The sequence below is a fragment of the Desmodus rotundus genome, chromosome 5, assembly GCF_022682495.2.
Source record: "Desmodus rotundus isolate HL8 chromosome 5, HLdesRot8A.1, whole genome shotgun sequence".
Taxonomy (NCBI): Eukaryota; Metazoa; Chordata; class Mammalia; order Chiroptera; family Phyllostomidae; genus Desmodus; species Desmodus rotundus.
This window is the reverse complement of record NC_071391.1, coordinates 125,492,471-125,518,986: the sequence shown is the minus strand read 5'-3', so window position 1 is coordinate 125,518,986 and position 26,516 is coordinate 125,492,471. Positions and strand designations below refer to the sequence as shown.

At 49.2% G+C, this 26,516-nt stretch overlaps 1 long non-coding RNA gene and 1 pseudogene across 1 annotated transcript in view; both read left to right on the top strand.

Annotated features, from left to right (window-relative positions):
- The first annotated feature begins 496 nt into the window (after positions 1 to 496).
- LOC128781061 (uncharacterized) overlaps positions 497 to 26,516 on the top strand; it is a 40,765-nt gene continuing 14,745 nt past the window's right edge. Inside the window, exons 1-2 of the long non-coding RNA XR_008426946.1 lie at positions 497 to 635; positions 25,894 to 25,975. This is a non-coding gene — a long non-coding RNA (uncharacterized lncRNA). The remainder of the gene's footprint in view (positions 636 to 25,893; positions 25,976 to 26,516) is intronic.
- LOC128781060 (large ribosomal subunit protein uL23 pseudogene) lies at positions 11,387 to 11,877 on the top strand (annotated as a pseudogene).

The window sequence follows — 26,516 nt, the reverse complement described above, 5'->3', positions numbered from 1 at the left end:
TGTGCAGCTGTCCCTGGCTCATGCTTCCCAGTGAGAGACAGGACAGCAGCGGCCCCAAAGAGGAGCATTGCAGAGAAGTAAGAGGAGGGGAGAAGATGCTCACAGCCACCTCGGACCATGTAGAGGGCCAGGGCCACGTGGCTAATGGAGAGGGGACAGGGACAGGGGACAATACCCTCGATCTGGTAGTATTATTAAAAGAACCTAATAATAATAATAATAATAATAATAATACCACCAACAACAACAATAAACACCAACAACAATGATAATGAGAACAGCAACAACAAAAATTAATAGCTCATGCCTTATTCATTCAACTAATACTCACTGAATCATTCCTAAGGTGCCAGGCACGTGCTAGGCGCCCAGCAAATGAGTAAACAAGATCTTTGCCCTCGTGGCCTTTACAGTCCAAGGTAGAATCAAATGAGTTTGCAAATACACAACCACATACCGTGATCACGGCGACAGTTCTGGGAGAGCTCACCAGGCACAGCATGGTGTCCTGTGCAGGTACTGCCTCCTTCGATCCTCACAACAGATCTGCACGGCTCATGCTTTTACTGCCCCGTTTCACAGAAGGAGAAATGGAGGCTCAGAAGGATGAAATCCCACGCCCTCAGACAAAGATGGTATGTAATTGACCGTGGAGAGGGAGGGGCCCAGACTTATCTACCAGCAGTGCCACGTGTCAAGCAGCCACATGCAGAATGCCAGCCCCAGGCTCTGGGAATCTGTAGATGAGGCTTGTGGGATAGATTGTATTCAGGTGCTTTCTTCCTTGTTGCCCCAGCTTAGAGCCAAGGACTTGTTCTCTATACTTGCAAGAGTGTATGTAGGTCAGCGGGTCCCCACTGGGCTGTGGGCTGTGGGCTGACAAAGGAATTTCCTGCCAGGGACATTTGCTTACCATGGGAGATGCACGAAGACCTTGTACATCTGCCAGGCCAAAGGACTTCTGGATATAAGAGTGGCCAAGGCATCTGGGGGAGGAAGGGACAGCTGGTGGGGAAAGGTGCATATGCATCAGGGAGAGGAACATTGTGGGTAGGTTGGGCTTGCCTTTAAGTGCCAGCATGCAGCCTGTGAGTTTATCCCATGTTCAAGGGAGCCATTGGTGGTTTAGGCAGGGTTGACTTGGCAGAGGAGAGGTGGTGTAGGCGGCCTGCAGGCCTGGGACCCCAGGCCTGCAATGAGACGTCTGGGCCTACCCAGAGCCTGTCTGTAGGAGAGTCGATGGCCCTGGCCTCTGAGATGCCTGCTGGCTCCTAAAGGCTGGCCCACCTGCCCCCAGCTGCCCGCTTGTCAGCTCTTTGGCGCTACCAATCTTCCCTGTGGGGGAAGTGCTTTCTTTTGTTTTTTTTGCAACATGACTGAGAAGGGGGGAGCTCTCAAGTGCTTGTATTTGGTTGTATTTGGAATTCAAGGGAATGGCTAATGACCCCCTGAGAGTCAGGGAGGTATCAACAACTGGAATTAACTACCTGGTGTAAAATGGCCCCAGACCCCGCAGCCAGCAGCATCTCCTTGTGAGCTGCACATTGCAATCACGGGGAAACCTAAACAATTCTGATGCCTGGGCCTGGTCTCCAGAGGTTGTGATTTAGTCCGTCTGGGGTGTGATGTAAGCACCAATATTTGAAAAAGCTCCTCCGAGGATTCTAGCACTCGGTCAGAGCTGAGTCCAATGCCTGGCGGCACTCTGCAGCTTTTTAGTGAGCACGCACGATGGAGCTGCTCAAACCTCCCCAGATCAAAGCTCATCCCAGAAACTCCAGAGGGGGATTCTAGAGGTGATTGTCACCCTGAGTTTCCTGAAGTGCCCTGAAGTCCTGAGACGAGAGTTCTCTTCTCTGCCTGATTCTCTGACGGCTGAAAGAGGCTTGTCCTTGATAGCCCCCTCCTGTCCATCACAACTATTCCTTCTTGCCCTGGCAGGATGCTAGCTCCAATCTGCTTCTCGAGCCAATTATTTTTTTTTCTTTTTGACAACCATTAAAGATAAAAATTTAAAAATCATCTAAGAAGACATGTGTAACCCATTGGAAATTTCAAAGCAATGAGTCATCGCACTTCTGGGCCCCCTCAGATTCTTATGTAAGGTTGAGTCACTTTTTGTGAGGTCCATGCATAGCGCAAGAAATTGGAAGGCTCTCAAGCTGTGTGCGTGTGTGTGCGTGAAAGAGAGAGGTGTCATCTGCAGCTTTAAGAGACTGATGGTAACTCTGAATTAATTTCAGAGATTCCTCATTCACTATACTTGTTCTCCATTTCTCCACACTTTGTTTTCCATCCACAGTGACTTACTGCTCCTGAATGCAGGCATGTGGGTTCCGTCACCCCGCTGCTCGGCCTCAAGCGCTACTGTCCCCTGGTCCCAAGGGCAGGCAGGGTGCTCCCCACCTGCACATTCTGGGCAGGGGCTGTGCACCTATTACCAGCAGGCCTGAGAGCCCAAGGGGTGGTGGATAAGAGATGTCTGGGCCTGGCTTCCAGGTCTGGATCCTGTTTATTTCTGGTCTTCTCAAAAAAAAAAAACCCAGAGGCCAAGAAGCAGTGTCTGGGAGAATAAAGAATTGCAGGCATTTTGAGGGAGCAAAACGAGGAAATCTGTTTGCCGGGGAATGAGGTTTCTCTGAGAGTTTGACCGTAAAACAGACACTAAGTCATCTAAGCACACAGAGCAAAGTCATCCTAAAAAGAAAAAATGGGCCCCGGGCTGGCAAGACAAATGTTGGTGCAGAGGAAAAGGAGACTGTGGGTGGGAACGGGCCGGGTCTGCCAGGGAGGTGCAGAAAAGAGCCAGGTCCCTGCACGTGGCCACACCCAGGTCACACCGCCCATGAGAGGAAGAGGAAGTCTGGCTGTGTCCACCTGCTTATAGGTGGGTCTGCTGGGAGGTAGATGCCTCATGCTGCAGCTCCCTGAGGTTTTCAGTCACCCACACTGAGGAAGGACTGTCCTGGTTCTGCATCCAGGCTTCCTAGGACTAGCTCCCTAAGAACTGAGCCTCAGGGAAGGGTGGGATGCATGGACAGGTGGGAAAACAACCAAGTGTTGATCATTTGCTTGGGAGTGAACAACTCTACATTCTGGTTTGATATAGCAGTGCTATGAGCTGGCCTCATGCGACTCCCTTCCCCCACCATGGAGAGGCACAGCTGAAAGACAGTCAGGAAAGACGGTGGAGGTGGTGAAGCCATCAGTAAATTCCATACCCTGCAACCCAACGACATCCCTAAGGGACTCCCCAGTGTTGCCACAGGCCTCAGCCCTCTTCCTTCTTGAGCTGTGCTGTGGATAAGGCAACCGCTGGCCACACGTGGCTGTGGAGCCTTGAAAGGCAGCCAGCTTGCAGACAGGTGCTGCCGGGGTCAAATGCACGTGGGATATGGGAGACTTAGTCTGAGAAAAAGAATGTAAAATAACTTACTGACACTTTTCTATCTTGATTACATGTTGAAATGACATATTTTAGATATAGTAGGTTAAATCAAATGAACTAAAACTAACCTTACATGTTTCTTTTTTATCTTGGGTTCAGCCCCAAGCACCCCTACAATGAAAGTAAAGGGACAGTTAACAGAACAGACAGAAGCGACAGAAATTTGAGCACCAACAATGAGATGGGCCTTACAGATCAGATAAAGTTGAGTCTGACATTGTACTGGGTTGAATGGTGTACCCCTAAAATTCATGCCAACCTGGAACCTCAGAATGTGGCCTTGTTTGGAAATAGCGTCTTTGCAGATATAACTGGTTGAGTTAAAATGAGATTTATACTGGAGAAAGGTAAGTCCTAAGCCCAGACAAGTATTCATATATGAAGGCCTTGTGAAGCCACAGAGTCACAGAAGGAAGAGGGCTGTGTGGTGAGGGCGACAGAGACCAGAGTGAGGTGGCCATGGGCCACAGAAGGCCAAGGGTTGCTGGCAACCAGTGGAGCTGGAAGAGGCACAGAGAGATTGTTCCCCGGAGCCTCGAAAGGCCATGTGGCCCTGCCGACACCTTGGTTTTGGACTTCTAAGCTCCAGAACTGTAAGCAGATACATTTCTATCATTTTAAGCCACAGGTTTGTTATGGCAGCCCTAGGAAATGAATGCATTTAGCATGAAAAAAAATAATAAAATATCTCATCAATAATTTTTTATGTTAACTAAAGTTTGCAATGGTAATATTCATTTGGGTTAATATAAATATGTTGGGTTAAATAAAACACATCATTGGAATGAATTTCACATGTTCCTTTTGTAAAAATGTGGCTACTAGAAAATATTAAATTACATAGACACCTCTCATTTATGGTTTGCATTTTATTTCTACTGGACAACACTGTTGTACAGTGAACAAAACACTTTGTGAGACCCTGGGCTTCTTCCTGTGGAGCAGAGAAAGCGGCGAAACTTTTGACCCAGAAGCCACAAAAGGCAGGAAAGGTTTTTTTTCACAAAGCCAGGACATGACAACATGTCAGCAAGAGGTTAGGCCTGAAGGAGAATGGAAGATGTCAAGAGAGGTCAGGAAATACCTTCCTTTAAAACCTGTAGAATAGGAAGCCTGTGCTGCTTCCAGCAGGGGTCAGGTGCCAGGGGTCAGGGGTCAAGGGCCAGGGGGTGGGCTCCTCCTCTGAGGATAATCACTCTTCCCCAAAGGGATCCCTGTCCAGGGAAAGCGGGACGGTCAAGGTGGGCTGGCCTGCAGCAGCCGGAGCCCCACATCTCTCACACTTTCAGAGGCCAGTGACCAATAGCCAGGCCAAGGTTCTGGAATCCTGCTGGAATGCACAGGCTGGCTGTAGGCAGTGTGGGAGTGGGGTCCTGGGGTTACCCAAACAGCTCACTGGCTCCAGAGGGTGGGGATGGGGGGAAAGGAAGGTAGGGAGAAAGAAGCCACCTGGCTTAGACAGACCGAACTCATGTTTTCCTTGGCCGGAGCTGGGATTCCTCTCAAGGTTTCTGCCCAGAGACAGCAGCTGAGCTGAGTGCGGCCGGACGCTGTATTTCACTCTGTTCGTCCAGGCTGAGAGGGGAACCGAGATCATCCGCAGAATGTATGCAAGCGATCCCAGCAGAGGCTGTTTCATTGCCTGGATGTGGGGGTTCAGGGGGGTAAGGATTCAATAAGAGTCCACGTAGAATCCCAAACAGCCCCAGTTTTCAGGGGTTCCTGGGCTGCAGGGAAGCAGGGTGGACTGCTCTGGTTATTCTTCAGGGTCCAAGAAGGCCCAGGGGTGATCTTGAAATGACTCTGTCAGAAGAGCCTCCCCCTAGCCTCTGCACACTGTGGCACCCACTATTATCACTGTTGTTATTGTTGGGTGACTTCCTTAAAAATACCCCAGACAGGTCAAGGGCACAGGTCATCCCAATTCCCACACGCAGCCCATCTGCACCTAACCAAGTGCCTCTGTATTGGTTTCTAAGGACACTAGGTTGTCTTTTCTGCCTCTGAAATTCACCCCTGGGGAAACTGTCCCAGCTGAAATACCAGCTCACTCCAGGAGGAGTAATCCAGCAAGTCACTCTCTCCTCAAATATTTACTGAGCTCCACGAGGCCGGATGCCAGACCTCATCCAGCACTGGGGCCCAGAGCATCCCTAAACCCAGCTCTTCCATCCCCTTCTCCGAAGGCCCGGGCATGGCCAGGGGAGCGCGGGGTCTGACCAGTGCTCAGGCTCCAGTCGTTGTGTTGGGAGCGCTTGGCACAGTCTGCGAGCACAGGCGAAAGCCCGCCTCCGACTCCTAGGCCTCTCCTCCCATCTGCTTCTTATCTCTGTCTCCAGCGTTTAGAAGATGTCATCTTGTGTGGCTAGCACTGTGAGTTGCTGTGGAAAGAGGAAGAGGTTGGCTGTGGGCAATGGGGGTCCCCCAGGGCCTGGATCCAGAGCTCAGAGCTTGTCAGAGTTGGAGAGGCCACCAGAGACCAGACACTGTGGCCAGACCCCCGCTTCCTGGCCCCACCATCCCACCTCTACCTGCGGGAAATCGAGATTTGTAGTTTTGATAGAGGAGGACAGAATGAGATGCTTTTCCTGCCCCACAACTTTCCCCACCAGCACATTTTAAAACAGGACATTGAGGGACACCCACTCTGATTTTCTTGATCGGAACAAGACCAGAAGACTGATTCCCTCCACTTAGGAAGGTGGCCTCCTGCCAGCTCTCTCAGGAGAGCAGAGCAGTCTGCAGGTCAGAGGATACTCCTGCAGGACAAAGGGACAGGAAGGCCTGGGGGCAACCCTGGCTCAATGCTTGTTCTCTTTTGGGACAGTACAGGTTTTAAGGACTGAGTGCCCTGGGGTGACAGGGACCCCAACTGCTTTCCTTCAGATTCTAGAAGGACCCAAACCACTGTCTCTTCTAGTTTCTTAGCCATCTCCCAGTTCCCACGAGGACAGAAGGGAGGAAATGGACTTTAACTCCAGCAGTGGGGATGGGAATAGATGAGGTGGGGGTTATCTTGAGATTGGGGGCCTCCAGGCCGCTGATGGAGCCCCTCAGTAGGTTGTTCATAGACCAGCCCCTCCCCACGGGCTTCGGTGTGTACCTTGTGGAGGTGGAGGCTTTCTCCGTATCCTTCCAGCCTTACAGTTTTTATAATTAGACCTGGAAAAACATCTTTCCTTTCTTCATTTCTTTGGAAAAAGCAAGACTGGCTTAAACACAAAGTGATCACTTGGGTCTTTTGAAAGTAAAAAAAAGAAAAGAGAGGACCTTTTGAAATAACATCTCCACCCCAACCCCCTGTCTCAGTCGGGAAAGTGCCCCTGCTGAGGCTGTGACTCCTGCAGCGACCATTCTCCCCAAGGGCCCAACTGCTCACAAAGCCTCTGAGAAAAACTTGGCCAACCTCCTGGCCCAGCTGCTGGCCTCAAAACCAGGCTGCCTGGCCTGGCCAGGACGCCCATAAATCCCGGAGTCGGCAAGGAGCTGCGCTCTGGCCTTGCCCCTTTGCTCTGACGCCTGGCTGCAGGCCCTGGGCAGCCCTCAGCTGGTCTAGAAGCCCTGTAAATAAGCACATTTATCTGCGGCAGATCTCATTTTCTGAGGAATTGTATCCCCTCAGGGGCATCAGAAGTCAGCCCATTGTTCCCTTGCCCTTCCCCACCTGACAGGGATATTTAACGTCCTCCGAAGGTTTTAGCAAATCACCAGTAAATGTTAGTAGAGTTCTGGCAACATGTTAACTCTTTTGCCCTCAAGGCAGAGAGTGGTGGTTCTCCTAATATCTATTTAAACCTGTTATAAGCCCCCCAAAGGTTAGATGCACATATATCAGGTCAAAAATTCAAGCGTGCTGCCCTCTCTGAGGCCAGAACCAAGCACTGCTTGCAGATGGGATTACCCGGGAGTTGAGGCAAGCTGAGAGGGGTGGGTTACTCAGTACTGCTTCAACTCTGAGAGAAAAGAAGGAACCTCTGTTTCTGGGGTGGAAAAACTGGGGACAAATTTGTCTAGATGCCTCAAGGATGTGAGATGTCGATGTCAGAGGGGCACAGTTAGCAGCCAGGGCGGGATTTAGGACCCAGCAGGGCGGTGCAGCAGGCGTGGGGCAGAGGAAGTCAGACAGCTCATGAGGTGCATCTTCAGACTCTGGCACAGCGGTGGCAGGAGGAGCCAGGAGGGTCCTAGACATGGTCTGGGCTGCCCGTGCAGCTCAGTAGTGCCCGGAGGGGGCTGTTGGCCTGTCCGGCTGCCCGGAGCCTGTGTGCTAGCCCTCCCTGGCTCCTCGGTGCCCACCCAGCTTCGGGCCAGTCCCTTCATCTCCGTGCCTCAGTTTCCTTGTCGGTAGCAGGGGATGGTGATACTGAAGGAGACGATAAAAACACAAAGGGTGTGAAGAATGCTTGGACAAGGAAGGAGCCAGCTGAGGAGGGGGACTGCTTTGGGGTCCACTGGCCAAGTCTTGCCAGCTGAATTCCATCTTGGGCCCGGGAGCCAGCAGGGTTTATAACCACAAATGATCCTGAGGTGGCCGTTGAACCACAGTGCCTAACAGTCGGGCAGCCCTGGTCCCCTGTCGGGCACAGAGTTTGCTCTCTGTTGTGGGGGGGTGGGGAGGGCGTGGGGAGCATCTGTCTCTGGGGTGGGGGATCTCTCAGTGGACCGACATTACCCTGGGAGATCCTGGCGGGCCCTCTCCCTCTCACCCTGCTCCTTCCTGCCTGTGTGTTTGGGATTAACATGTATCCCTTGAATCTTTTCATTTTTCTACCGAGATGGAAACTTGGCCAGTGACCAGGTCTGGACGTGCTCGCGGTGTGGCTGGGCTCCAGCCAAGTGCACGGTAATTGTAATCACATGTGCGGTGCTCACTGGCTCAATGGGCACTTGGGCGGGGCAGGGAGGCGGGGGAGACACAGGGCTGCCAGAGGGAAGGGCACCAGGCTGGGCGTCTGGAATCTGGGTGAGTGTGCAGACAGCGTGGCCGTGGGCTCCTGCCCTCACATCTCGGACCCTCAGTTTCCTCATTGATAAAATGAAGGCTTATTTTAAAATGATGTGCTTATAGGACCTCCAAGGGCCCTGCCTTTGCTCTGGGAATCTGGGATATCATGAGATAGGGACTCTCGGGTGTCCCTTTGGTTTTCCCATGCCTGGCCTGGCCTTCCATGTTCACAGGGAGGGACCACGGCCTGGTGGTGGCAGGAGGGCTCCAGGAAGGCCTGCCTCTGCCCTGCCTCATCTACCCAGATGCTCTCTCCCAGGACACAGAGCACAGAGGGACTCCCTGAGCAAGGTGGGGCTGAGACTGTCACTACCCCATGAAAGTAAGCCCAAGGGCAGCTGGGAGTGTAAGACATCGGGGTGGGATTGAGGGTGCCTAGAGAAGGGTCTGAAAGGACAGGCAGAAGATTGATTATTCAAGACGATTTTCACCAGCTACCTGGTGCAAAGGCAAGCCTGATTCCCAACCTGCATTAGCCCAGGGGCTGGGGCTACCCCTTTGCTTGATTTAATCCACTCTCTGGTGTAACATTATTCGGAGCACTGATGGGACCACCCAAAAAGGTCCTCGCTCAGTGGATTGTTGTGGTTTTTTCCCATTCACATTGGCGTCTCAGAAAGCCTGATGTGGGAGAAAAGGGGCCACATACTAAAACCGACAGGCTCAGGGGAGGCCTCACAAACTCAGAGACTGAAAGTAACCACAAAGGGTGGTCTGAAAGTAACCCGCACTAAGCAGTTCTCGGCGGGTAGTCACATCCTAGACCAGTATCTTTCCCTGACAAAGGTCAGTCTGTACCTCAACCAGGCTGTCTGTTGTCTTTTTGCATGTCAAGATAATTCCCTTTTTCCATACCCCGCAGGCACAGTCTCCCCCTAGGGCAGAGACCAGGAGCCCCTCACTGTTGCTTTCCTGCACACCATCTCTCTGTGCTGAAAATGTTCATTGTTTCTGTGGTGTACCCTGCAATGTAAAAGAAGTATGTTGTCTCTGGTTGACTTTTTATCCAATCCCAGACATTTCCCTGCTTTGCTCTCTCCCCCCTCCCTAATGTACCAACAATGGATTTCATGTAACCTCCTTATGTCTGCTCCTTTGTAATATATAAAATAAGGTGTTACACTGCCATTCTCTGGAGCATTTCTCAATCCATTGAGACGTTGCTTCCCAGCAGTTGTCTTCAGTTTTGCTCAAATAGACTCACAAAAAATTCTCCATAGGTTTGAATGCTTCATATGTTGACCCAGAATAAGCAGCAGTGAAGAGCTGTGAACAGTGGCTCATTGGAATGGCCGAGAGCAGAGCTAACGTTCCACAGCACACCATCTGAGTAGGGAGGGCTGCTGGCGAGTCTCTCCAGCTTTGCAGAGCCCCTGGGGTTTCTGTCCCCTCTCCCCTTTCTACTTGCACATGTCTCTCCACACGTCTTCTTTTGTCAGTCTCTCTCATTTCTGCCACCTGCTGCTTTTCTCTTTCCCTCTTGTTCTTCTGTCCTCCTTTCTAGGAAGAGAGCAGAATGACGTAGTAGAAAATGGCTTGGGAGCAGGCAGCTTTGACCTCTGTGAGCCTTGGGCTTCTAATCTATGGAAATGAGGGCATAATATCCTAACCTTGGCATCAATGGCAAGATTAAATAGGATGATATATAAAAAGCTTCAGGCAGTACATAGAAATGTATCAGTAAAAAGCAGCAAATGCTATTATTTACCCAAAATATCAACTGAAATTTGTCTTAAAAGATTAGTTGGACTTAATTAACATTTGTTCCCATTCTCTACAAAAACAAGGGTAATTTAAACCTTTTCCTTCCTTGTCCCCATAAAGTCAGAATGCCCACACTCAGACAGGCTGCTCTGTATTTCCTCGTGGCTTCCGGTTCTTGCCCTGTGTGCCCACAGCCCGCCAGGGAGGGGGGCTCCCACCTCTGTGGCCCTGTTGCCCATGGCTTTCTGGGATCTCTGTTGTGATGATGGGTAAGGGTGTGGCAGAGGGGCTTTCCTTTCTGGAACACTCACTCAGAGCGAGGCAGGAGGGAGGAAACTCTGGAGGCACCCTCCGGCTAAGACAAAGGACGTCAGTATAGGACAGTGACCCTGTTCTAAGACCGATTGTCCCTGCTTTCTGGAAAAGCACTGAATCACGGTGAATCATGACTGCACCTGCGCAGAAGATGATACTTGACCCCTGCTTCATTATAACAGCATTATAATGAATTAGCATTGTGGGAACCCCTCCCCCCCAGTCGCCGATCAAGGACAATCATGGGGGAACACATGCACAGTAGCTTAAAAGTAATGTAACTACTTGTACATGCCCTATAAAAGCCCACCAAAACCAGCCAGGCAATATCTGCCTATAAGAATGGAATCCCTCCAGCCACTGAGGGTCAATCTCTTCTCAGAGTTGGCCCACTCCCATGTTCTGGGGAGTGTGCTATTGCTTAATAAATTTGCTCTCTTCTGCTCTCTCTCTTTCTACTATAAACTCTCTGTGTGTTCGGTTCAATTCATTGTTCATGATCATCGAGACCCTGGTTACCTGTGCCCACCTGTGACAAGAGGACAGCTTCGATGTTCACCTCATGGTTCTGAGGCCACACACCACAGATGGCTCCTAGCAAACAATGGTTGGAGGGCCAGGTTGTCACTTTGTATAAAAACTTTCACTTTCTAGGAGGAAACTTTTACATTTCAGAAGGGTTTCTCCCCCACAACATTTTACATTGCTTCTTCATCGGTGTCCATTAGGGTCTGGTCATAGAAAAACAGGCGATACTCTAGGTATCCCAAATATGCAGGATTTTAACACAGGATTTAGAGGCTCATTTAACCGACAGGAGGGCTGGATGAAAGCAGGTCAGGAAAGCCACCATCAAACCCCACAGACTCAGGAAGTGCCAGAGTCTTGGAGAAGATGCTGATGTCAGCCTTTTCATGAAGATGGTGCCAAAAGTCAAGAAAGAAGTCCCAGCCTTTCTCAAAGCCAAAGCCAAAGCCAAAGCAAAGGCTTTGAAGGCAAAGGAAGCAGTGCTGAAAGGGGTCCACAGCCAGGAAAAAAAAAGAAGAAGAAGAAGATTGGCATGTTTCCCAACTTCCAATGGGGCGAAGATGCTGCGGCTCTGAAGGCAGCCCCAATATCCTAGGAAGAGCCCCAGGGGAAACAAGCTTGACCACTATTCCATCAGCAAGTTCCCCCAAGTACTGAGTCAGCCGGGAAGAAGATAGAAGACAACAGCACACTAATGTGCATTGTGGATGTCAAGGCCAACAAGCACCAGATCAAACAGGCTGTGAAGAAGCTCTGTGACATTGACATGGCCAAGGTCAACCTCCTGATCAGGCCTGATGGAGAGAAGAAGGCCTGTGTTCAACTGGCTCCCAACTAGGATGCTCTGGATGTTGCCAACAAAATTGGAATCATCTAAACTGGCTAATTCTAAATATTAAAGTGTTTCACTGTAAAAACAAAATAAAAAAGATGTTCAGATCATCTCAGTCTCTAGTGGCACCAAAGTGGGCAACTCGAAAGCGCTCTCCTGGAGGATGTGGTAAAGCTCACGCCCGTCATGCCAATTCAGAAAAGAAGGGCTTCTCTTGTCTTTGGCCTCCCAAGTCTTGTGCAAGTGACTCTATTTCCAGAATCTGACTTAAAACCATGCTGACATGGAATGCAGGGACCTGAAGAAAGACTCCAGGGTTCTCTGCTGGAGGCCAAAGAGCGTGCAGGGTTCAGCAAGGTGCTGCGGTCCTGGCCAGCACCGCTTCTAGGGCGTTTTCTCCCGTCTGCCCAGCTGAGCGGCCTCCCCCATTCCCTCAGCTGCACTTGTCAGGAATAAGGGTTCATAAGCCACTGTATCCAGGAAACAGGGAGAGGGCACAGGAATAGAGGAAAAGGAGAAGAGATATTTTACATGCATAGAGACATGAATGAGGCAGTTTTAAAAAACAGTTGTCTTTGCCAAAGGCACACTGACATCCTGGACACAGGGGAAGAAGAGGGGTTTGGATGCTGGGAGCAAACTGCTGTAGGTAAGTCACTCCTCTCTTTTCTTGCTCTGCTTCTTCACCCATAAAGTGATGGGCAAAACACCAAGGTCCCTTTCAGTGCTAACCTCCATGACTCTGGTGTGCGTGAGCAGAAGTTACGGTGCGCTGGGCTTCAAGGGCGTGACTCTGCGTGTCTCTTCTCGTTCTTCCTTTGCTCTTCCCTCAGCCTGTAAAACGATACTCAGGACTCTGCATCCTTCAGAGAGACAAGCAGCCAAACCAAACACTCCCTGTGAGCTGATAATCCTCTTTTAAACTACTTACCCATCTTGGTCCTTCCTTTTACCCTTGAGACTTCTTGAAAGCTTCCTGCGTATTAATGCTGAGGAGTAAGACACCGGGATTCAAGTCTTCTTACATTGCAGGTCTCAGGAAATAGCAGAAGGGCCCACCCACTGGTGGGGGAATAAGGTCTGTGCCTATGTGGCCAATGGGCTGCATAGCCTTCTCGGGGAAATCGCCTTACCGGTGGGTCCTGCTGCCCAGGAGGCTGTATTTTGAGCAATGTGCTTATATTAGTTTCCTAGGGCTGCTATAACAAATCACCACAAACTTGAGGGCTTGAAATAACATAAATTTATTCTCTCACTGTTCTGGAGGCAAGAGGTCTGAAATTAAGGGCTTGTCAGGGCCCCACTCCCTCCAGAGGCTCTGGGAAGGATCCTTCCTTGAGTCTTCTAGCTTCTGGGGGTTCCAGGTGTTCCTTGGCTTCTGTCTGCATCACTCCAGTCTCTGCCTCTACCCTCACACGGCCTTCTCCCCTGTGTCTGTCTTCTCCTCTGCCTGACTCTTACAAGGGCACTAATTACTGGATTCAGGGTCCACCTGAATATAAACCAAGATGATTTCATCTGAAGATCCTTAGTCACATCTGCAAGGACCCTTTTTCCTAAGAAGGTCACATTGACAGGTTCTGAGGATTAGGACATGGGCATATCTTTTGGGGGGTTACCATTAACCCACAACAGTGCTTCACCTCCGCAGGTGACTGGATGAGATGTGAAAGTCCCAGCCTCAACATTGCCAACTGCTGGACATGTGAGTGCAGACACCTCAGACAGCCATCCCTAATCAAACTACCAGATGATGACAGCTGCATGGCTGACCCCAGCAGCAGAGCCATCAACAGAACCCAGCCAAACCGCTGACCTACAGAATCATGAGCCAAGAAGAGCTGCTGCTTTAAGCCACTAAGTTTTGGGGGGTAGCTATAGATGGCAGATACCTGATATAGTCCCCATGTAGCCAAGGCTCTGGCACCCCCAATATAGAGTCAGGGTCAGGAGGCAGCTCCTGGTGGCTCCCAGCAGTGTATGGAAGACTCTATGAAGTCCCATGAACCATCCTGTCCTGACATCCACCCAACTAGTGGCTCTGTTTTCCGGTCTTCATGGCAACCAAATGTGAACAACGTTTTTTACCAGTGGAATGGAATGAAAGGACGTGTGCAACTTCTCTGCTACTTCTTTGGAAAGAACTTGCTGGGCCTACACTTCCTCTTTTTCCCCTTCCTGCAGGCTGGAATGCAAAACTGCAGCCCACAAGGGTTGACAATACCCCCTAGGGCAGGGCTGCTCCAAATGTGGGGGCAGGAAGATGTGAGGCTGGAGACCACAACCTGCCGCAGATTGGCCAGTGGGGAGTCCCCAGCTGGCTGTAATTTAAAGAGGAGAATCTGGCTGCTGTGTGGAGGATGGAAACGGGACAAGGTGGAGGCATGGAGGCCAGTGAGGAGGCTGTTGGAGCCTTCAAGCAACACTGACGTTGGCCTGCAAAGTAAGGTGGTGCAGAGGACAAGTACGTTCCAGAAACATTTAGGAAGAAAAATGGACCGGAGTTTTGGATGAGTTTGTGGTGGGAGGTATGGGAAAGGGAGGAATCCAAGATGTCTCGTGGGGTGGCCAATGCCATTCCCTAGGACGGGGACAAAGGTAGAGAAGTGGCGCGAGGAAGGCAAAGCTGGCGGGCCAGTGCGTGTGTGATAGGAGGGCTGCAAAAAGAGCCCCCCCCGTCACTTTGGAAAGAATTTATGGAAACAAGAATATGGTAACATGAGGATTCTGGGAAAATGGAAGTGACATCAGTGACAGTAGCATGTACTGTCATTTTGGGTTTTTTTACAACTTTATTGAGAAATAATTCATATACCATATCATGCACCCGTGTAAGGTTTACAATTCAATGGTTTTTGGTATGTTCACAGAGTTCTGCAATCATCACCACAAGTTTAAAACATTTTTGTCACCCCCCACCCCTGTCCCACCCTGTAACTGCTATGCTAGTTTCTATCCCTATATATTTGCCTAATCAATATTGGGTCCTTTGTGACTGGCTACTTGCACGTAGCATAATGTTTTCAAAGTTCATCCACATTGTAACATGTATCAGTACCTCATTCCCTTTTATTGATGAATGATACTCCATTTTACAGGTGTACCGCTTTTTATTAATCCATTCACCAGACGATGGACATTTGGAATGTTTCCACGTCTGGGCTGTTATGAATATTGCAGTTACAAACTTCATATACAAATTCTTGTGGGGACATGTGTTTCATTTTTCTTTCTTTCTTTTTTTTAAAAAAAAAGTTCTTTTTTTAAAGATTTTATTTATTCATTTTTAGGAAGAGGGGAAGAGAGGGAGAAAGAAAGGGAGAGAAACATCAATGTGTCATTGCCTCTCGATTGCCCCATACTGGGGACCTGGCCTGCAACCCAGGCATGTGCCCTGACTGGGAATTGAACTGATGACCCTTTGGTTCGCAGTCTGCACTCAGTCCACTGAGCCGCACCAGCCAGGGCTCATTTTTCTTGAGTACACACTGAAGTGGTACTTGCTGGTTTGTATGGGAACTGTATGTTTAACTTCGAGGCTCTGCCAAACTGTCCTCTAAAGTGAAGACACCATTTTACATTCCCTCCAGCTCTACATGAGGGTCGAGGGGTCCACATCCTTGCTAGCACTTATTTATCCTTTTTTTTATTGTACTCGTCCTAGTGAGTATGAGGCGGCATCTCATGTGGTTTTATGGCTTAGATTTGCACTTTCCTAGTGCTTCGTAACCGAACGTCTGTGTACGTACGCATCATTCATCTGCATATCTTCTTGGAAGAAATGTCTGTTTTGATCCTTTGTCCATTTTTACATTGAGTTATTTATTTTTGAATTGTAAGAGTTCTTTTATATATTCTGGATACAACTTCCTTATCAGATACATAATTTGCAAACATTTTATCCCATTCTGTATATTTGCAGTACAATTTTTAAAATTTAGCATATTTAAAAAAACAGCTTTATTGAGATATAATTTATTTATATTTCACCCATTTAAAATATGCATTTTAATCAATGGTTTTTAAGTAAGTTTACAGAGTTGTGCATCACCATTACCATCATCACAGTCTAGTTTTAGAACATTTCTATCACCCTCTCCAAAAGCTCTTGTGGCCATTTGCAGTCAATTCCTGTCACACTGCCAGCCCCAGCCAGCCACTACGGAGTTGTCTTAAAAATGGAATTGTGTCATATGTGGTCTTTTGTATCTGGCTTTTCTCCCTTAGCATAATGGTTTTGAGGTTTATTCATATTACAACATGTATCAGTAGTTAATTCCTTTTTTTAAATCCTCAATTGAAGATACGGTTTTTACTGATTTTAGAGAGAGGAAGGGAGACAGAGAGAGAGAAACATCGATGTGAGAAACATTGATTGGTTGCCTCCCATACGTACCCCAGCCGGGGAGTAACAAGGGATTGATTGAACATGCAACTTGGGTATGTGCCCTGCCTGGTGATCGAACCCACAACCTTTTTGATGTATGGGTCGACACTCCAACTGAGCCACCTGGCCAAGACTGTAGTTCATTCCTTTTTAACTATTGACTAGTATTCCATTGCTTATCCATTCATGAGCCGATGGACATCTGAGTTATCTAGTTTGGAGCTTTTACAAATAATGCTGCTGTGATTCAATGCAATTGTCTTAGATAGCTCAGGATGCTACAGCAAAAGACTGTAGACTAGGTGGCTTGAACAGATTGGTATTTTTCACAGTTCTGGTGGCTGGGAAGTTCCAGATCCAGATGCTGGCAGATTCCTGGTAAGAACTCTCCTCCTGGCTTGTAGATGGCTGCCTTCCCCGAGTCCTCACGTGGCAGAGAAAGCGACTTGGTCTTCCTCTTCTTATAAGGGCACGAATCCCATAGTAGGGGCCCCACCCTCATTTCCTCATCTACACCTCCTTTCTCCCAAAGGCCACATCTCCAAATACTGTCACCTTGGGGGTTAGGGCTTCAACATGTGAATATGGGAGGGACACAAATGTTCAGCCCATCATAGCGATTATTGATATGATTGGATTACCATTTTGTTATTTGTTTTTGACATATCTCATGACTGTTTCCCCCTCTGGTTCTCCTTTACTGCCTTCTTTTGTGTTAAGTAGATATGCTTCCAGCACATCGTTTTAATTCCTCAGTTCATTTTTAACTGTACTTGTTATCTTCTTCATGGTCACTCTAGGGATTACAATACACAGCTTAACTTATCACAAGGTAGGAGGACCTTTGACATTTTATTTTACAATGTTTGCTTGAATTAATTAACAATTTAATATGTAATAAATAATTTCAAGTATTGAATGTCATTATATTTAGTTTATGTTAATTTGAATGATGATTTTTAAATCAATTTAATACCTATTCAATAAATAATACTTTTAAAGTATTTAATATTTAGGCATTTGGTGTGTGGTCTCTATCTGTAGCCCTGGCCCAGGCCCTGCACAGGTTGGGGGCACACTGTTGTGCGGGTGCATTGTTTACAAGGCTGGATTCATACCATATACATTATATAACACTAATTATATGTCCTGCTTCCTAAACTTAACGTTTTGTTCTTGCCATTTTGCATTTGTATTTGCCATAGGTCTTTGTGAACTTCTTAGCTGCAATGTATTTTGTTGAGTGGCTAGGGCAAACTTGAGTTTACCATTTCTTTGTTTTTGGACACTTAGGCCATTTTCAGTTTTCAGCTATTTGTTTGGTTTTTTTTTAATGCTGCAATGAGCATCTTTGTGCACCTAACTCTTTTCACCTTTTAGAATCTTTGGCATAAATCCCCAGTGGTAAGATTACTCTGTCGAAGGGAACCAATATTTTCCTTGCTCTTGGTACCTTCTTGCCATGTTATCTTCCCTAAGAATTGCAAGGTGTAATTGCTATGATACCTACATGAGCACTGCGTGTCATTCGAAACATTGTTTTTTCCTGTTTAACTTTGCATTTCTTTGGTGATTAGTTGGGTTGGACATTTTTCTGAAAATCCATTTACCAGTTATAATTTGTTTTATGTCAGTCATTTCTTTCTTACATAGAATGCCCGCTGGCTATTTATATAGAAGCCTTTTTGCTTTTAAACTATCAGTGTGTATGAGCTTTTATGTAATATTCCCTCCTCAAAACTTTTAAGAAAGGAGGCAGAGTATAAATAAATAAAAACAGACCATCTTTCCGCTCCCTTCTGCGCTGTTGGTATTTCTCCCCACTTGTCCTCTCCAGACATTTTTCAATGCAGAAAATCTATGTTTTTCTGTAGTCATACCTGCTAATCCTTCCTTTGTGATTTCATTGGTGATTTCCATGTTTAATAAAAGACATTCTCCCTCCAGAGATTTGATGAATGTTTACATCTCTCTTCTTCTAGTTTCCCTAGGTTTTTAAAAAGTGTGTAACTCTTTAATCTCTGTAATATTTCTCTGTAAAAACTCCTTTTGGTCTGAGGAAAGGGATTTCAAATAAGTTTCTCAGACTCAGAGATGCCCTGCCCTGGCTTTCTTGGTTGCATCAGCACCTGGGGTCCCAGCCTGCCCAACCCCCGCAGGACAGCTGTCTGGATGAAGGGGATTACAGAGACAGAACTTGAGCCAAACCCATATCCGAGGGGGCAGTACAAGGTGGTGGAACCTAAGTTTGGCTTCTGGCTGTGTGTAGACTCTCAGCCTTCCGTTCTCCCTCTCCAAAATGAGCCAAAGATCCTTGACTGACAGGGCTGCTATAAAGATGATAGAAGATGAAGTACAGAAAATTCTAGAATACCACCTGGTCCATCATGGATCTCTTAGGGCTGGCTACGCCTTTGCATTAACTTGGGCCCTGGGTCCCATCTCGTGCCCAAAGGTGTCCCTGAGCCTCTCTCACCATGGAGCATGGGCAGACTACCAGAGCCATTAAGAGTTTACTTTTGTAAGCGAAGAGTTTGAGTCTTAGGTTAAGTGGCAGAGTAGCAGACGCTCTCGACTGCTCTGATAGACTGTCCTCCGGTATCACCACCTCACAGCACCTCAGCTCCTCTGCTTCCTCAAATGCGAAGTGGAGTCAATTGTCCTCATGGCCTCTCCTGCCCGGGATTATTTGGTGATCCAATGAAGGGCTCTGAAAAAGGCCATGGAAAAATCCAGAGGCAAGGTAGAGTCCCCAGGGGCCACTCTGTCCACGCCTCCCTCAGCCTGAACACAGACGATGCCTTGTGTTAGCTCTGCGAGGCTCCCCACCCCTGCTCCCCAGGAAAACCACGCAAAGACTCTGTGAAGGCCCCTTGTGCCTGGGTCTCACCAGGCAGGAAGCCCAGGGCTTGGCTGAGTCCCCAGGAAGCAGAGCCTGGAGGTGAGCTGCACCTAGGCCCAGCTGGGCTCAGCTTGGAGCAGCTTCTGAAGACTCAGAGGGTCCAGGGTGAGGAGGAACTTTGAGGTTACCCAGGTCACCCCCATTTCACAGTTGTGGAAGTTCAGGCCCAGGGTGGGGAGCCAGTTAGTGGCAGTGTCAGAAAGAACCTGGGCCGGGGATCCTGGCTCCCAACTCCAGCACACTTTCATGGCCTCTGCTGCCACAGTGATCTCCATGGGAAGGGTGTCTCTGACCCTTCTGAAACATTGTTTGCCATGTGAGCAAAACTGCACAATGTTAGAGTACCACAGCGCTTTGACATGGAAGCACTGAGAGCCTGATGCCCCACAGTCTGGAGGGAATTACCTGGGAATAGACTTTTCCGGGAAGGCAAAGAAACACTGAGCAGGAGCTTGGCTTTACTGGCGTGGCTGGAAGAATGTGGGGGCAGTGGCTGTAGGCAGGCAAAGCTGGGGCAGAAATCTGGTCTCACCACCCCGTCCTGGCAGGTAGCTAGGGAAGGGAAGGGGCTGTAATTTTTAATTAAGTTCATGGGCTATTGTGTGGGACTGGATATTCTAAGTACCTTAATTAAAACAGTGTTTTACCAGTCTGATTGATCTAAAAGTGAACAGAAAAAATACTGAATAAAGGCAAAAATAAAGGTGCCTTATCATTTCACTGGTGAGTTGTGTATGCTCAGTGTAACTGTGCCTTCTGAAGCAAGAGTGGCGGGAGGGGCCTGCTACCAGCAAAGATGTGGTTCCCAGGGGTCACACACAGGCACACTGATGCTCATAGGATTCAAGACTATGACTGGGAGAATGGGGGAAGGTAGCCCTGCACTGTCCCTAGTGCCAGTTTCCCCTCCTCTTTCACCCAAGAAGCACAGTGGGTCAGTGTCCTAGGCCTTCCAGGGACCAGTCCTGGGACCTCTGAGCCAAGTGAAGTCCAGCCAGTGAGGTTCCCAGCCCTGGGGCCAGAGGCCTCCTTCACATTCTCGTGGGAGGTCCTATGGCAGAAACCAGCGGCTGCAGAAGCTCTGGGTGAGGGCATAGAGCACAGAGTGAGGTCAGCCTTCTGCAGGTCAGGCTCTCTTCCTGACCTGCTGGACAGCTGCCTCCTTGCTGTGTCGTCACTTGGCAGAAGGAAAAAGCTCAGGTCTCTTGGTGTAAGGACACTAATCCCACCGCAGGGCCCCACCCTCATGACATCATCTAGATCGAATTACCTCCCAAAGGCCCCACCTCCAAATACTGTTGCACTAGGAGTTGGGGTATTAATATATGAATTTGCGGGGAACACAAACATTCAGTCCATAATAAACACCTAATTCCACTTGGAAGCATGCCCTGGCCCCTGTGGGGTCCTGCTCTGTCCCCATGCTTGGTGTGTTTCTGGAAGCAGGCAGGACCTGGCTGGGGGCCAAGCCTGGAGGCTGCAGTGAGGAGGTGGGCAGGCCCTGCAGCCTCATTGCAAGGCCACCAGGGTTTCATTACCCTAATGAAAACCAAATGGTTCCTTTTCTTTCCCTCTTTTATTTTTTCGTGAGATGCCTGCAAAGTGGGGTACACAGCCCATGGTGGCGAGTGCAGAGAGGAGGGCCATGGAGAGAAAGGGGAGTCAGAGAAATGGTCAGAGAGAGGCAGGATGGGACAGAGAGATGCGCCAACAGGGTCAGAGACACAGAATGGGAGAGAAAGCAGAGATGGGGACAGTCAAAGACACAGGGGAAGTGGGATCCAGAGACAGAAATCAGAGGACAAGGTGTCAAAGATCTAGAGAGATGGGGTCCCTTAAAAGATACAGAGTACCTTCTAAGTAAGGCCTGTGTGCTGGGATAGGGAGGAAGGCCTGAGAGAGGGGGACGCAAAGGACATGGAGGCCTCAGTTCTTTTCAGGGGATCACTTCCCCACCCCAAAACCAACCCCAGGAAGCAAGGTAACCACACCCTCCAGCGCTGTGCAGCTCACTGGGCATCAGGGTCACCCCCTCAGTCTGAGCTGGCTGCCCTCTCTCCTCTAGTCCAACCCCTCACCTGCAGGTGAGGAGGACAGGGCCTAGAGAGAAGGGTGGCAGGGCCCGAGGCCCTAGCTGACAGGGTGGCTGTTCTGATGGGTGCAGTGTGGCCAGGCCTAGAGCCACGGGTGGGGAGGATGCGCTCAGAGGCCTCTCTCAGCCACATAGGCGACTGGACAGCAGTGGGGGGTCATCTGACACTGTATGCTGCTCCTTTCACAGTAACTGTGTTGGTGTCGGCAGGGAGAAGAAATCAAAACCAGAGACCGGAGGGAGAGAGAGGAAGAAAACCACACACTCAGAACATCAGTTTCGAGTTGCCAGATGGTTGTGAATCATGGCCAGACCCTTGCCTCAGAGAAAATGCCATCTGACCCTGGCAGTGGGCAAGGAGGCAGCTTTCCAAGAAAGCATTGTCTTCTCCTGGCACCCACTGGGGAGCCTCAGAGCATAGGAGTTTGGTTCAGGACCCAAGTTCAGCCCAGCCAGAGGGACCAGCTAGGACAGCTTATGTGTCCCTAGGGTGGGGGAGAGATGGCTGTCAGGGACCAGAGAGTCTAGAGCAGGAAAATCCACTAGAGAGCCAGAGAGCGTCCAAAGCAACAGCCCACTCTCAGGACCCACCTCCCTCCTCCTGCCCTGGGCTCCCCGCACCCACCAGGTTCTCAGAAAGGCCAAGCAGGTTCTCAAGCAGGGCCCTTGGCAGCGGCTCCGAGCCGTCATGAGGAACAATGCAGAAACTGTTGGCAGCATCTCCTCAGAAAGGATGCCTTAAGGAGACAAAAGATAACAGCCTCGTTCTTCTTAAATGAAGATGGCGATGAGAGAGGCCCAGCTGCATTTGCAATTGGCTGATCAGCCCTCTCAGGGCACAGAGAGGGGCAGCAACTTTCCCAAGGCCACACAGCCAGACCTAGCTTTTGACACCCTGTTCTCTCACAGTGTCCTACGTCTGACTTCCCTGTATCTTTCCAGTTTTTTATCTCAATGGGGCCACAACAGCCCTGAGATGTAGGTAAGATTTTCCCATTTTACCAGTAGGAAAACTGAGGGCCTGTGGGTGACTTCCTCAAGGTCGCAGGACTCCTCAGAGGCGGGGCTGGGGCTAGAACTGAGAGCGACTTGGATTCTCAGCTCAGGGCTCTTTCCACCTCTACTCTGATGAGGCAGCTCATTTTCTGCAGGGGGCGGGAGCAGAGGGGTGTGCCTTATGCTGTGCTGACCACCAGGCTCCCTCCCCACCTTCTGGCCCTGGGCAAGCCCTTCCTGTGTTGGTGGAGAAGCTGATCACCTCTGAGTGGAGCCCCACTCTGCTGCATCCCTGACTGGACTGGTCGAAGGGATGCGTTTCTTCGGCGGAGTGCGGTTTTCTAGGTGAGGCTCTTCAACCTATGCCCCTTCCTCACCCTCTCCTCAAGCCACCTCATTCCTCAATGTGGGTGTGGGTGTCCTTCCGGGCAGGAGGCTTCGGTATAGTTACAGCACAGTGACACGTGGTCTGATGTGGGATGAGAATATTTTAAATCTGAGTTATCCTTCAGAGACTGGAACATGTGTTTTCCAGAAGCACAAGGGCACCGCTTCCCTGAAGAGGAGGAGGGGAAGCGAGGCGAAACTGTTGAAAGGGAGGGCAAGGTGGGTGGGGTGGGAGCAAGGCCAACTTAGCACAAGTCCCAAGGCACTTAGGGCTGGCCGGGGAAGGACACTGTTGGCCGACAAGTGTGGGCCAATCCCTCCTGGTCCCTGAAGGCTTCTGCCCTGCTGCCTTCTCGGGACCCCTGATCCTAGCACATTTCTTGCAGCATCAGCAACAAATTGCTATTTTTGCCCAGTCTCCTGGTGCAGCTCACTCCATCCACCCAACTGGGCCTGGGTGCCAAATGCCTCCCCTCTCTCTGTCAAGAGATACTCTGTGTGAGGGAAGGCAGTCACATTTTCCTCATCCCTTATGACCCAGGCAGGGGGAGGCCAGGGAGGTAGGACGGCAGGGCTCTGAACTCATCAACTGATTGCAAGTGTGCCCCTCAGGGTTTGGGCATGCAGGCCATTCCCTGAATGTGGCCAGCTGGGCCAGGAGCCAGGCACAGGGAGCAACTCCCCAACCCCGCCCGACTTTAGAAGGAGGGGCCACCCAGAGGAATGGTCACAGAGCGGCCAGTGAGCAGCCAGAGAGGGAGAGAGTAACTGGCCATCTTTTCCTGTGACGCAGGCTTTTGAGTGTGTGTGGAAGAGACATGTGGAGACACCTTCGGTTCTGGGGCATGGGAAGGTGGAAGGGGGCTTCCAGACTGGGCGGGGGAACCTGAATAGAACTCAGTGGCCTTCAGGATGACACTTCTGTGGCATTGACTTTCTTCTCAAGAAGCTATCTGATTGGCCAGCCAGCCACCATCCCACAGAGAGCATCATATTGGGCAGAATCCATCAGAAGAGGCTAGCCTCCCTCCCCGCAGCTGGGCCCCAACCCCTGCTCTCATCTGCTGGAGCAGGCGAACAAGGTGGTTTCTCAGACCACACAGCAGCAGCCATAACCATGCATGCAGAAAGGACTCTTTGGGGCCACTTTCCCTCAAGGCGCTCTGGGAGAGGCAGGTACTGGGAGCAGCCTAAGTGACACCAGCCACCTGGGCCTCGAGGCAGCGTTCCTTCATTCATTCACTAGACATTAATTGAGTACCCCAGTCTCTGCTGGGTTGGGGACGTAGAGTGCCAACCTTCACGGTGCTTCAAGGCAGGTGGGGAAGCACGGGAGTGCGCCATGAACACAGCCAGGTGTGGCACCTCTGTTAACAGGGGGAGACGGTGTTCTGGGTACTCACTGGGGTCCCACTCAGTAGTGGGGGTCAGGGAAGCTCCTCAAAGAGCAAGGACACCTAGGATGATGCCTGATGATATTAGTCAAGTGAAGCGGGGATAGGGAAGAGCTTCCAGGTGGACAGCAGGTTGAGCAATGAGGTTACTTTCTGGAAATGACGCCCAGAGCGGGAGGCACAGAGACAAGCAAGAGCCACTCACAAAGGGCCTTGCACTGCTGTGTTTTGATACCTGCCTTGAGTCTTCAGCCAGAACTTTTCTCAGCCTCCTACTCCAGCAGGAAACCCAGTGGGAAATAGTTACTTCCTGCCCTCAGAGAGAAGAAAACAAAACCCCAGCAGTTTCTGCCTCACCCCAGGATGTCCAGGGTGACTCACGCTGGTTGAGGATGGGAGGCTTTCTTTTTAAAAAACAGTGCGTAATTATTGCTTTTCGATTTGTGAAGGTGATACGTGCTCTACGTAGAAAAGTACAGAGAGGAACATGAAATCGCATATAATCACTTTATATGGAGATCATTGACGTTAACACTTTGTTTTTTCCTTCCAATATTTTTTTTTGTCACACAGTTGAGGTAAAACTATATATACAATTTTATTACCTGCCTTTCCCTTAACATAAGTATGTTCCTATGTTATTAAAAAGTCTTCATTTTTAAAAATTGATTTTAGGGAGACTGGAAAGGAGAGAGAAATGTCGATTTGTTGTTCCCCTTCTTTATGCACTCATTGGTTGGTTCCTGTACGAGCCCTGACTGGGGATGGAACCTGCAACCTTGGTGTTTTGAGATGGTGCTCTAACCAACTGAGCTACCAGCCAGGGCAGAAAAAAGTCTCCATTTTTACGGGTGGATCATGTTGGCTGTCTTGGGTTCCCCATAACCTGCTGACTCCAGGCCTTTGCAGCTGTGAGAATGGAGGTGCCCAAGAAAGCTGATCATGAGGACCACCTGGGGACCCCTGGGACCACCCAGGCCTCTGCAGCAGATGTGGCACTGGAGCATCTGCATTTTTAAAAAGCTCCCCAGGACACTCTGAAGCCATTTGGGACGAGCGCTGGGGCAGGGGCTGTGTAGCACCTGCATAGTTCCTTCTAGGAACTCAGTGTGGCAACGTCTCATTTAAAACCCAACAAAATAATATCTATCTTGCAGAACTGTTGGAAAAGAGAGATCTTGCTCATGGAACGCAGGGTTGGATGTTCAAGAAAAAGTAACTGCTGTTGTTCAAGTCCCTTTGCTCTTATTTCCTGACAGATGGACATTGTTTCCAGTCCTTACTGCGCCCAGCCCCCCACCCCGGGGAGGTGATTGCTGCCTCAGCAGGCAGTTCTCATTCTCCTTTGCATTGAATACAGAACTTCAGTTCATCCCTTCAGGAACTTATCTATTGTATGGCAGTCATTAAAAAGCCAGAACACATTGCCATGAGAAACTATGTATAATGAGGACTGTCACAGAAAAACTGACGTATGATGGCCATGGGTGACCAGGGAAGACCTGGGAGCTCTAAACACGTGGCGAGGGGTTATCAGGAGCCCTCTTCCCGGTCAGCCAAGGCGGTGAGACTGCAGGAGGAAGAAGAGGGAAATCAGCCTTCACTGTCTGTCTGCTCCAAGTGCAGTGTGGCTGTAAACAACGGACAAATCATTTGTCACCGGCTGCTGATGAGATAAACCTAGAAATTGTGAATAAACACAAATTTTTAGAGCCATTTGATATTGCTACAGTATCTAAATGTATGATTATTTTTTCTAGTAATTCATTTTTGTTGTATTTTACAAAAGCATTGGTCAGTGACTGATTGGATATAGCATATGTACATATATACACACACACATATATATATGTATGTATATATTTAAATCCTCACCCAAAGGTATGTTTTCTATTGGTTTTAGAAGAAAGAAATGGAGAGAGAGAGAAACATTGACCAGTTGCCTCCAATACACACCCTGACCAAGGATAGAACCGGCAACCCAGGTATGTGCCCTGCCTGGGGATCGAACTTACTACCTTTTGGTGTATGGGACGACACTCCAATCAACTCAACCACCTGGCTGGGACCTGATCGGATATTTTTATTTTTTAAGTATATTTTATTGATTATGTTATTACAGTTATCCCATTTCCCACCCTTTATTCCCCTCTGCCCTGCACTCCCCCTCCCACCAGCATTCCCCTCACCTTCATTCATGTCCATGGGTCAGACATGTAAGTTCTTTGACTTTTCCATTTCCTATACTATTTTTAGCCCCCCTGTCTATTTTGTACCTACCAATTATGCTTTTTATTTCCTGTACCTTTTCTTCCATTCTCCCCACTCCCACTTCCATCTGATAACCCTCCATGTGATCTCCATTTCTGTGAATCTGTTCCTGTTCTAGTTGTTTGCTTAGTTTGTTTTCATTTTTGTTTTTGTTTTTAGGTTCAGTTGTTGATAGTTGTGTGTCTGTTGTCATTTTACTGTTCATAGTTTTGATCTTCTTCTTTTTCTTAGATAAATCCCCTTAACATTTCATAT